This window comes from Otolemur garnettii, unplaced genomic scaffold (genome assembly GCF_000181295.1).
Source record: "Otolemur garnettii isolate 467f Iridium unplaced genomic scaffold, OtoGar3 scaffold00024, whole genome shotgun sequence".
Lineage (NCBI taxonomy): Eukaryota > Metazoa > Chordata > Mammalia > Primates > Galagidae > Otolemur > Otolemur garnettii.
In genome coordinates, this window is record NW_003852419.1 from 10,659,086 (window position 1) to 10,670,010 (window position 10,925).

The window sequence follows — 10,925 nt, forward strand, 5'->3', positions numbered from 1 at the left end:
TTTGGTGCTGGCTGCAGCCATCAGCTCAGTCAGACCTCCCAATCCCATCTTTGTTTCCATCTCTTCTCTTATGCTGTATTTGTCTCAGTCCTCACCAAATCCACTCTGGTTTGCTCCCCTTCCCTGCACTGGTTTGTGACAGGTACTATCAGTAAGACTTCAATTGTTTCCATCTGTAGCACTCAGTTTGTGTCAGCTATGGAGCTGGGATGAGAGCACCTTTACATGATGATATTCTGTGATTTAAAACGTGGGTTAAAGGAGTCTCAAAGCCTTGAACATTTGCAAGGGACTTTTGCGGACCTGACTCCTTCCCGCACAACAACTTTGGGGTCCTTTGAGAGTTTAGAAGAGGTCAAACTTCACTGAAAGACTAGGAGAGGAGTGGGCATCTGGAGGCTACCGTGAATGATGAAAATATCACCACTGTGAAAAAAGGGTTCATGAAAGCAATTGAGTGACATTTGAGGACATTAAAGTGGCATTGAAAGTTAGATTTCTGAAAGTGTCCAAAATCTTACACAATTATCTTTGGGTCAGGAAAGGTTCATCCTAATGTGTGCATCACACTTCGACAGACGTGCAAAAGGGCATCCATGTTGAATGGTGTGAAGAAATGCTGGTCAGATTGGATGGAGCCAAGTCTAGATGTGTTTCTGACATTGTTATTGGTGATAAAACCCAGATTTACCAATCTGATGCACAGAATAACATCAATCAACAGTGTGAATTCTTTTCCTGATGAAAATCCACCAACGAAAGTGAAGTGGCCCCAAAATGTCTGAAAGAAAATGGTGGCAACTTTCTTTTCCAAAAGTGGTCATGTTGCAATTGTTCCTCTGAAGGAACAAAGGAGTGTTAATGCTTAGTGGTACACAACAGTATGCCTATCAAAAGTTTTCAGGAAGCTTCAAGTATGCAGGACAAAAACTGGACTGGGAGGGACCATCTTGTATCATGATAACGTGCCCACCCACATAGCAGTATCTCCATTCAGTTCCTCTACTATATACAGAGGTTAAATTTATGACTCATCACCCAGCCCCATGTGATTGTTTCCCATTTCTTACAGCAAAGAAAATCCCATGCACAGAAGAAGGTTTTCCACCCCTGAAGATGTTTATACCTACAAAAGTGAGCTTATAGTACTTGAAGAAAATGAGGAGAAAGAGTGTTTCAAAAATGGCTTATAAAAATGCAAAAATATCATGGCAACTATTTGAAAAAATCAAAATGATTTGTCATTTCTTAATTTTTGTATATGTCAAAACTTTCATTGAATCCTTCGTAATATATTTTAGGGACAGCACTTTGCATATATTGTCTTATTCAGTCCCGACTGTGAGAGTTACAAACCAGTATCAGTCACTTACAAATTGTCTTTCAGGAAAAAACATATCTTATACGGTCCACTCTATTGTTGGACCTGGGACTCAACATTTCATACTTTCAGACTCTTTTTCCAGTTGAATTCTGGTTAGATCCTGCCATTAAGAGGCACACAAAAAGGTACTTCCAGGTGGGAGGAGGAAAGGCTGTCCCTTCTGTTTTGGGTACTCCTGTCAGCATCATTCCAGCAAGAGTTGCCTATTGTCTCCCGTATCTGAATTCCAGCACTCCCAGCATCACCTCAGCATACAGGCTCAGAAGTACTGGAGAGACAGAAACCCTTTGCCATCTCATCAGTATTCTGAGCCCAGCACTGTAGGGACTCTCATCTACCAGATCTGGGACCTCCACCCGAGCTCCAGAGGATGCTTTTGAATTTTCTTATGCCACTTAATAACAAAAAATTATGCATTACAGATAAAAGTTGTAATTTTCCCCTCTTCCTAATATGATCTCCTGCTTTCTTAGGGAACTCCTCCATATGATTAGTAGTCATTCTTTATTTGAAAACTACTCTTTAAATTTTCAAAAATTATTTTATCAGAAAATTATCTACTCATATACAATTCCATGAAAAATACATAGTATAGCGTTTTGTGTTTAAATAGTACACTATATCCATAATTTCCCTCAATATCATTTTTAAACTATTAAATTTAATATATACAGATATTACCCATTTCTTTTACCTGATATATAAAATTCCATTAAGTGAATATACTACTAGTTTTTCATTCTATAGATTTTTATTTTACAAATCCATTTAATCACTTGGTTGAAGAAAAATAATTTAGGGTGGTGCCTGTAGCTCCAAGGAGTAAGGTGCCAGCCCCATCTGCCAGAGGTGGTGGGTTCAAACCCAGCCCCAGCCAAAAACTGCAAAAAAAAAAAATTAATTTTTAAAGACCAATGGATTGCTTTAACCAGCAAATATATTTTGCTGTTTGTTTTTGCTATGAATCATTTTCTACAAGTATTAAAAAACTATCATAACCAAAAGTTCTAAAATCTTAATGTTAAGCTCCCATTAAGGTAAAACTTATATCCCCCAAAGAAGATTCATAACACCTTAAAATCTTTGTGTCTTAAGGTCTTTGTGGCATCTCTAAAGTCATTGGCTCAGTTCTAACAAGGAAAGTGGTCAGGAAATATGGAAAACTTCATCTCTGAAACATATATTGTCAACTAATGTTTGCAATATTGCTTTCTAGCTTTTACTAATAACACTTTACTTACACCTAAAACATAAAATTGAACAAAATCTTCTGTCAATTGTAAGATCTCTCCTGATATTACACGATACTGCTCCTCTTGCCAGGACTAATTACAAAATGGTTATATTTGACTGAAAGCTCCAGAAATTGAAGGTAGTTAATTAAAAATCTAATCATAACAAATGTATTTCCTTTCAGGTGGTTATCTATTCTAGTTTGCCTAAGACAATTCTATTTTCCATGGGTTTGGACTTTATGAATATGTCAAAAAAATTACTTAAAATGGGATAAAGGATGAAAATCTTGATTTACTACAAATTGTTTAGTCCCAGTATAGCAATAGGCTGCAAATATACCTCTGTTTTCATTGCCACAGCCAACACTTACTCACTTATTAACTACAGCACTATTCCCACAGACCACAAAGAAGGCTTTACAGTTCTTTGCTATAACAAAGTAATCCTAAAATTAGTCATTCAAAACTGGACATTTCGAGAATGAAAGGGAGTACTACTAATAATTGCACCAAAAATGCAAATGGAATATATATCTAAAATAAGCATAGTTTAAAAATATTGAACAGTTCTTTCTGTGCTACATGTAGAAGATGTTTATATTGTGTGTTAGTTCAACCCAGCTTAATCCTCACAAAAGTACTACATTGTCAGTACTATTATTATTTCCATTTTACAGATGAGAAAACTTGAGATAAGAGAGTAAAATAACTTTCCTAAAATCACATAGCTGATAAGTAATGGGTCTGTGGTACACAGTATTAATCCGATATTTCTGATTCTGGACTTTATGTTTTTACTACATTTTCTATGCCGCTCAAGATACACACGATCTCTCATCACTGGTTCAATTATCTGGCACCGACAGGATTGTTTCAGTGGTTTCACGTATAAATTATTTATTTGTTTCCACCATCCTTTTAGAATAATATCATTCACCATCTTGCTTAGTAAGAATTATTGAAATTTCATAGCTTGCACAGTGGCTCACACCTGTAATCCCAGCACTCTGGGAGGCTGAAATGGGAAGGTCCTTTGAGCTCAGGAAGTTGAAAACAGCCTGTTCAAGAGTGAGACTCCCATCTCTACTAAAAATAGAAAAATAGAAAAATAAGCTAGGCATTGCGGTGGGTGCCTGTAGTCCCAGCTATGATGGAGGCTGAGGCAGCAAGATCACTTGAGCCTAGGAGTTTGAGGTTGCTGGAAGGTACCTCTGGGGCAACAGAGAGAGACTCTGTCTCAAAAAAAATTTTGGGGGGGGAGAAGTAAAGTAGACGTAAGAGCATTATTATTCATAGATTCTGCATTTATGAACTTACCTACTTGCTAAAATCATATTGCAACCCTAAAACCAATTCTTAGGGCACTTTTGTGGTCATTTGTGGACATGCACAGCGCAGTGAAAAATTTTTCAGACTTGTTCCCAGCTAAGGTCAAGTAAGACAACAGCCAGCCTTATTTTAGCTGCCTTACAGTAAACAAGTGTCCTTTGGTGGTCTGTTCAGTGTCATACTTTTTATATTTTTGTGATTTTCGTTAATGAGTTCACTATTTAAAATGGCCCCCAATGATGATGCTTAAAGGTTGTTTTATGTTCCTATAAAGAAAATGTGAGTGTTAGATAAGCCTCATTCCAGCATGAGTTGGATGCTGCTGGTCATATGTTCAGTGTTAATGAATCAGCAATGTGTAATAAATAAGACGCCCTTAAACAGAAACACACATACAAGGCTATCTATTTCTTAGTTGATGTAAATATTCTAACCAGAAGATCAAAGGAACCTAATCCTATATTTTCCATAGGAGCAGTGGTTCAATATTGGCTAATTCAGTGTCTGTGGTAACTTTGTATTTTAACTACCATGAATAATAATTGACTATCTTTATCCATAATTTCTTCATTCATTATTCAGTGTTATAAAGAAAGAGAACCAATCTTTTTCCACATTTATATTACATAACAGTAAGTTTTATTTTTGCATTCATAAGGGGGCTTCAGTCTAGGTCTCTTTCTTGTCACACAAAGATCCCATTACTAAGACAACAAGGATTACCAAGAAACAAAGGAATTATAAATATAGCAGATGTTTTGCGAGGAGAATGGGAGATGCTACCTCAAATCTGTCTTTCCAACTAACAGAAACTGGACTTTTAAGGAGGGGTGCTGTGGTTAGAGCAGGACCTGCTATAACTAAGACGGGGTTATGTTAATTGGGGTGGTTTGTAGGAGATGAAGCCTGGTCAGGGGCCTCCAGAAGCTCACCTTCTTTGTCTTGCAAAAAATCTGCCATTTCTGGGAAACTACTTAAAAGATCAAGTAGTTAGTTAAGGGAGAGAATTATATGGCAGCCAGTGAAACTTTTCAATAGAGGCTGGTTACAGTCTGGCTCATTTTCTGATGCTTAACTGCTAACAGCCTTTATGTCTTCTCCTTTTGTGCGTCACGTCTGGCAAGCTGACAAGCCATCCCTTTTGCTCCCTCCTTTGTCCTCTGTAACCTCAAACCATGTAACCCTCTTCCCACAACCATAGTAAAAACCCAAGCCAGCCCCTCTCCTTGCTGGCTTGAGCTGTTTTTTGTTTTATTTTGTTTTGAGACAGAGTTTCACTTTGCCCCTTTGGTAGAGTGCTGTGGCATTATAGCTAGGGTGACCAGATCTCCTGCTTTTGGCGGGACAGTCCTGATTTTTAACAATTTGTCCCACATCCCGCGGCATTTTAAAAAAATTCCGATTTTTGGAAAGAGTGCACAAAGGGGCAGGAGAACAATAAGGGAATATATGGTTTTTGGCTTCCATGTGACTATTTCGCCAGGATATGAGTTTTATATTATTTTTGTTAATTTTATAATGTTAAACTGTAATAATAACAAATAATTGTTGAGAAGTGATTATCGAGAACTGCTTATCAAAGTTTGCGTTGTTGTCAGGCCCCGCTCTCCCACGCCCCGCCCCTCATCAATGGTGTCCTGCTTTACCAATGTTAAAATCTGGTCACCTTAATTATAGCTCACAGCAAGCTCAGACTCCTGAGTTCAAGGGATTCTCTTGCTTTGGCCTCCCAAGTAGCTGGGACTACAGGCACCCACCACAAAACCTGGCTATATTTAGAGGCTTACTCTAGCTTGGCTTACTCTAGCTTAGGCTGGTCTCTAACTCATGAGCTCAGGTGATGAGTCTGCCTTGGACTACCAGAGTACTGGGATTACAAGCATAGCCACAGCACCCACCCCTTCTTGAGCTGTTTTAGACCTTCTTGAGATTCCTGTACTGCTCTGCCCAGAAATTTCAATGATGCGTGTGCATGTGTGTGTGTGTTATAGCATCAGTTCTAACACTGAAACCAGATTCTGGGTGGGAGTTCGTCCGTTTTTGCAGGTGACTGAACATTCATACACATTTTGTCTTTTTAATGATCTTATGTTCTATGCCACTTTATATTGCAAAGAGAAACCAATTTGGAGGAGCAAGGTAAAGATAACCTTTTAGAGAAAAACCCAGAATGGTATGTGATGAATTAAGGCCCTGAATCAAAGATAGTACTCTAGGAATGAGCTAGTAGAGGTATATTTAGCTAACTAGATAGCACAACATTCTGCACATAACATGTTAAAATGAGGGCTTGCATTTTACTTCTAGCATTATTTACTGCTCTATATCTGACTCTGATTTATTTTCTTTTTTCTGTATGAAGAAAGGTAGAATTTATAGCCATTTTGTTCAAGTTCCCCCAAACAATAGGGTTTAGAAAAACAAAAAGCTGGTGAATAGCCAGAGAGCTTTCCTCAAACCAAAAAACATCCAAATCTGCAGGGTTTAGAAACTAAAGTCTTGATCCAAACACATGTAGGCCTTTGTAGTTCTCTTCAAGTAACACATTGCTCCCTAGCCCTAGGCATGGATTTCACCAGGTCTAAAAACACACACACACAAATACACAGAGGTATCAGCTATTTTAAAACACTTTCCAGTTTATAGGTCAATCTCTTCTGTCTCTTTACACCTTCAAGGCAAGTCTAACACTTAGAATTTACTCCAAATTACAAAACCCACCCACTGTCAGAAAAGAACAGGTATCAGGATCCAAAATATGTGTAAATTCCTCAATATCACCCAGAAGAATTTCTGAAAAGTCTCTATTTTTATCAACAAAGCTGGTATTTACTTCTGCTGCCATTAGAGAAGACATTTAAAGAGTTTGTGAAATGAGAAAATAAATACCTATCCAGGTGCATCATTTAAAACTCTGGAATTAAAACATCATTATCCAAATTTTTAGGAAGAAAGATTGTACAGGCTGGATGGCATTGCTCACACTGTGCATGGAGCTTCTCCTGCCTCCTTAAATAGCATGGCTTCCTTCCTGGCTAAAGGTCTTATTTTTCATAGAGCACTTACTTGGCATATATGTTACTCAAGTGGCTTTCAAACCAAGAGCACTTATACACAGCACTTGAACTTAGGAAGTCTGATGTGTATTTCTCCTATTCCTACCCCCCATGTTTAGGTGCATAATTTAAAAGGATATTTAGCTCTGGGGGGTGAAGCAAAATATGGAGACTCATTTGCCTTTGAAAATACTTTGAATAAGATACTGGTAGCTCTGAGGGTGGATGAGAGGTATGGTTAGTGGGATTGTCCTTCCTTTTTCTTTTAGAGTATTTAGAAGCGAAAATCATAGAAAATTCTAGATATTTTCACAACTTACCATCTAAGGAAATTTAATAGTTATATTTTTGTAGCTGAGGTGAAAGAGATGGTGGGCATCTCCAAATGTTGCCTCCCAAATGCCTCTCCTCCCTTTTTCTATGTTAACAGTGCCCCAATGTTTTTCAGTTCTCCAGTAATTGTGCTCCAGTGGGCATTAAGCCCCTCGTTAATAATCACAATGTCATTCCTTTTGCTAGTGATTGTTGCACAAAGAATGCAATTTAACCATGAGACACTAGGAAAGTCTTCTAGGATGAGTCTACGATATTTCATTTGCTCTTAAAAGGGAACCAAGAAATAGCATCTCTTCAGCTTTTCACATTGCTGAGAGAGAATGAAAGTTTTGGGATGGTGCACGTAGTTTATGGGGGTGGGGAATTTTAAGATTTAAAAAAACTCTGGGTTATTGGCACTACATACAGAGAATCTGGATTGTTGTGCTTCTGGATTCTCTTTTTCTCTTCTCTTAGAACATATTATGTTAATAAATTCTCATTTTAGTTTAAGACATCTTTAGTAAGAACTGCTGATAGTTTGGGATACAACATCCTCAGCCACATGTAACTTAACTAACATACACAAATCATATGTAATTTAGTGAACTCAAGATTCAAAATCAGATTTTTCTGGCTCCAGACACTTTGTTCATCTAAATAACATAGTTAAATCTCATCCCATGTTGGTGTGAAATAGCTAATTAAGAAGGCAACATATTAGTCATAATTTCTTTAGCAATGTTAAGGCAGAATTCTGTAAGAGGTTAGAAAAAAGAAAACAAAACTAGATAGCTAGTTGTGTCTGTTCATGCATTTAATATATGGGGAATATATATTTTGTTCAATACTGATTATGACTGATGAAGTTACTAAAATTACAAACATTTATTATAATCTTTTTAAAGATTTCCATTTAGCATTCACCTCCTATTTCAAATGCTAGATCCTCAGCACTTCTTTATACCTATCTACAGTTCTCCATTATAAGTTGTCTTGCATTCTCTCTGCTTTAAAAACAAATTTGCCAGCATCATCCCTGCCACCATCATTATTTTTCAATATCTTCTCTTTTTCTGAATTCATGGGTAAGTCTAGCAAAGAATGAAAAATCTCTTGAGCAGTTTCTTTGGTGTCTATCATTTTCTACATGATCTAATTCATATTCAACAGTGTCTTCTCCTTAAGACATTGAATGAGTGGCACCTGTGGCTCAAAAGATTAGGGCGCTGGTCCCATATGCCAGAGGTGGTGGGTTCAAACCCATCCCCAGCCAAAAACTGCAAAAAAAAAAAAAAAAAAAAAAAGACATTGAAGTGAGATACTGATGTCTCCTTCAAACTGTATCTTCAATCTCGTTTTCTCTTCAAGACACCGTGGCACCATGTCTCTTTTTCATGCCTACTCACTGCCTACGCCTTTACCGATCACTCTCTCCACTGAGACTTTCCTGACCCCTCCAGCCTAACAGGTGCCTATCTGTAACATTTTGCATATAGCTCCACCTATCTTAGTATCTTCTGTGTCTCCACGGCTCTGTAAGCACATTTAGGCAAATACTACTTAACATGCCTCTGTTTATCTCTTACATTTTGTTGATGTTCATTAAATATTTGATGATATGGACATACCTGAGTATATGTAATTCCAGAATTCAAACAAAATTCAATGTAAATAGTACACCTTATAAATAGTGTATGAATTTATACTATACACAGTATAAATATTATTCTAAGAGCTTTAACTTTATTAATTATTAATCCCCACAATAACCTGTGTAGCATAGATGATTAATTTTGCTATCTTCATTTTTATAGAGAAAGAAATCAAGGTTAAATAACTTACTCAAAATCTTACAACTAGGAATTAGTGGAGTTAGAATCTGAGTGCAGGTAACTTGGCTTCAGAGTTCATGAAGCTGCCATATCCTGCTCCCTTCATAAAACATTCACCTGTTACCCATATGCCTCAAGCTGCACTTAGTACTGATAGTTCATGGTGCCTGCCTCAGAATCCAGTCCATATAGCAATGTATACATCTTAAAAACCCACTGATAATTACTAAGCATTATAAAAGAGATGACCATTGGCCACCAAAATGCATAATTCCTCTTCCTAAATGTAGATTTGTTACTGGCATAGCTGTCTAGCAGGTAGTGAGTATACTTCCCAGGTCCTCAGATGCCTCCAGATGACTAGTTCCTTTCAATATATTATAAGGAAAATTGGTATTAATTTTGTGGAAACTGTTTTTGTCTCTTTTTCCTTTATGAACTCTAGATACAGAAGATTTTAAGGGCCTATTATGTGGTAGAGCTAAATGATAAGAGTATGGGTCATCAGTGGGGCCTTTGTGGAGAAAAGTCACCAACTACTGGAAATATTCACACATGACTTTCATGTAAGCACTAAGAAGTCATCTACTGTGTTTAGCCTTTACTCGATTTTGAAGTGTAACAAAGCAGCTAGGTTTTTAGTAACTTATGCAAATGTGTGTGAAGGAAATAAAAATCTCAGGATCATCCCAACTTATTACACAAAAGGAAAGATCAAGCGTAGAAGCTGAGTCAGGCAACACTCTCATCCCAAAGGAGAGCTGTTATTAACATTGGACATCAGCAAGCTCCCCCCAAACAGTACAAACCCGAGGCATCTGGGAAGGACTGTCCCTGCAGATCATTCATAAGACATTTTTTGCTGGTCTCCCATAAACAAGAACAACCAAATTGTAACTTTGGGTCTGCCAGCTAAGCCTAGCTCCAACACTAAAGCCTGTTTACTTCTGCACTAAGAAAGCTGATTCCAAGCTCATCTGCCCAGGTGCAGAGTGGGGGCAAGACAAGATCAACCATTCTTCCTCCTACCCAGGGACATTTACATAATTGGTTTTCCTTCACTCTCTTTTTCTCTTCTGACATTCACTTTATCTTAGGTAAAATGTACATTTCCTTGGTCTCCGAAAAATGTCACCGTTTGCCTCAGTGTGCATCTCCCTCTCCTTTTTTTTTCTGTATGCTCTAGTTCCTTAAATACCAACATCCCCACATCCTGCTTCAGAATAAAATAGTCACAGGTGCTTTTGTGGCTTGTCTTTTCCACAGCATGTCCTCAAACTTTGGCTTAGCAAACCTCCATTGACTGAGATCTTTGCCTCGGTGGCTTACTTTGGGTTGTCACTTGAGATAGATACCAGGAACAGTATATGTATTTGCCCACCTGATTGATACTATATTTTATGAGGCAAATAGTTTTATTTCTGTAAGGACTCATAGAGATTTGTTAGTTTTACAAAGGTTATACAATTCAAGAGCAGAGGTCCACAACCCTTGTGGCAGCAGGGATCATTTTCATAGAAGATGATTTTTCCATAGACCCAGGACCAGGGGATGGTTTGGGGATGATTCAAGTATGCTAGATCTCCACCTCAGATCATCAGGCATTAGGTCCTCATAAGGAGCACACAAGCTAGGTCTGTCGCATGCCCAGTGTACAGTAGGGTTTGCACTCCTATGAGAATCTAATGCCACAGTGTATCTGAGAGGAGATGGAGCTCAGGCAGTGATCAAGGGATGGGGAGCAGCTGAAAGTACAGATGAAGCTGTGTTT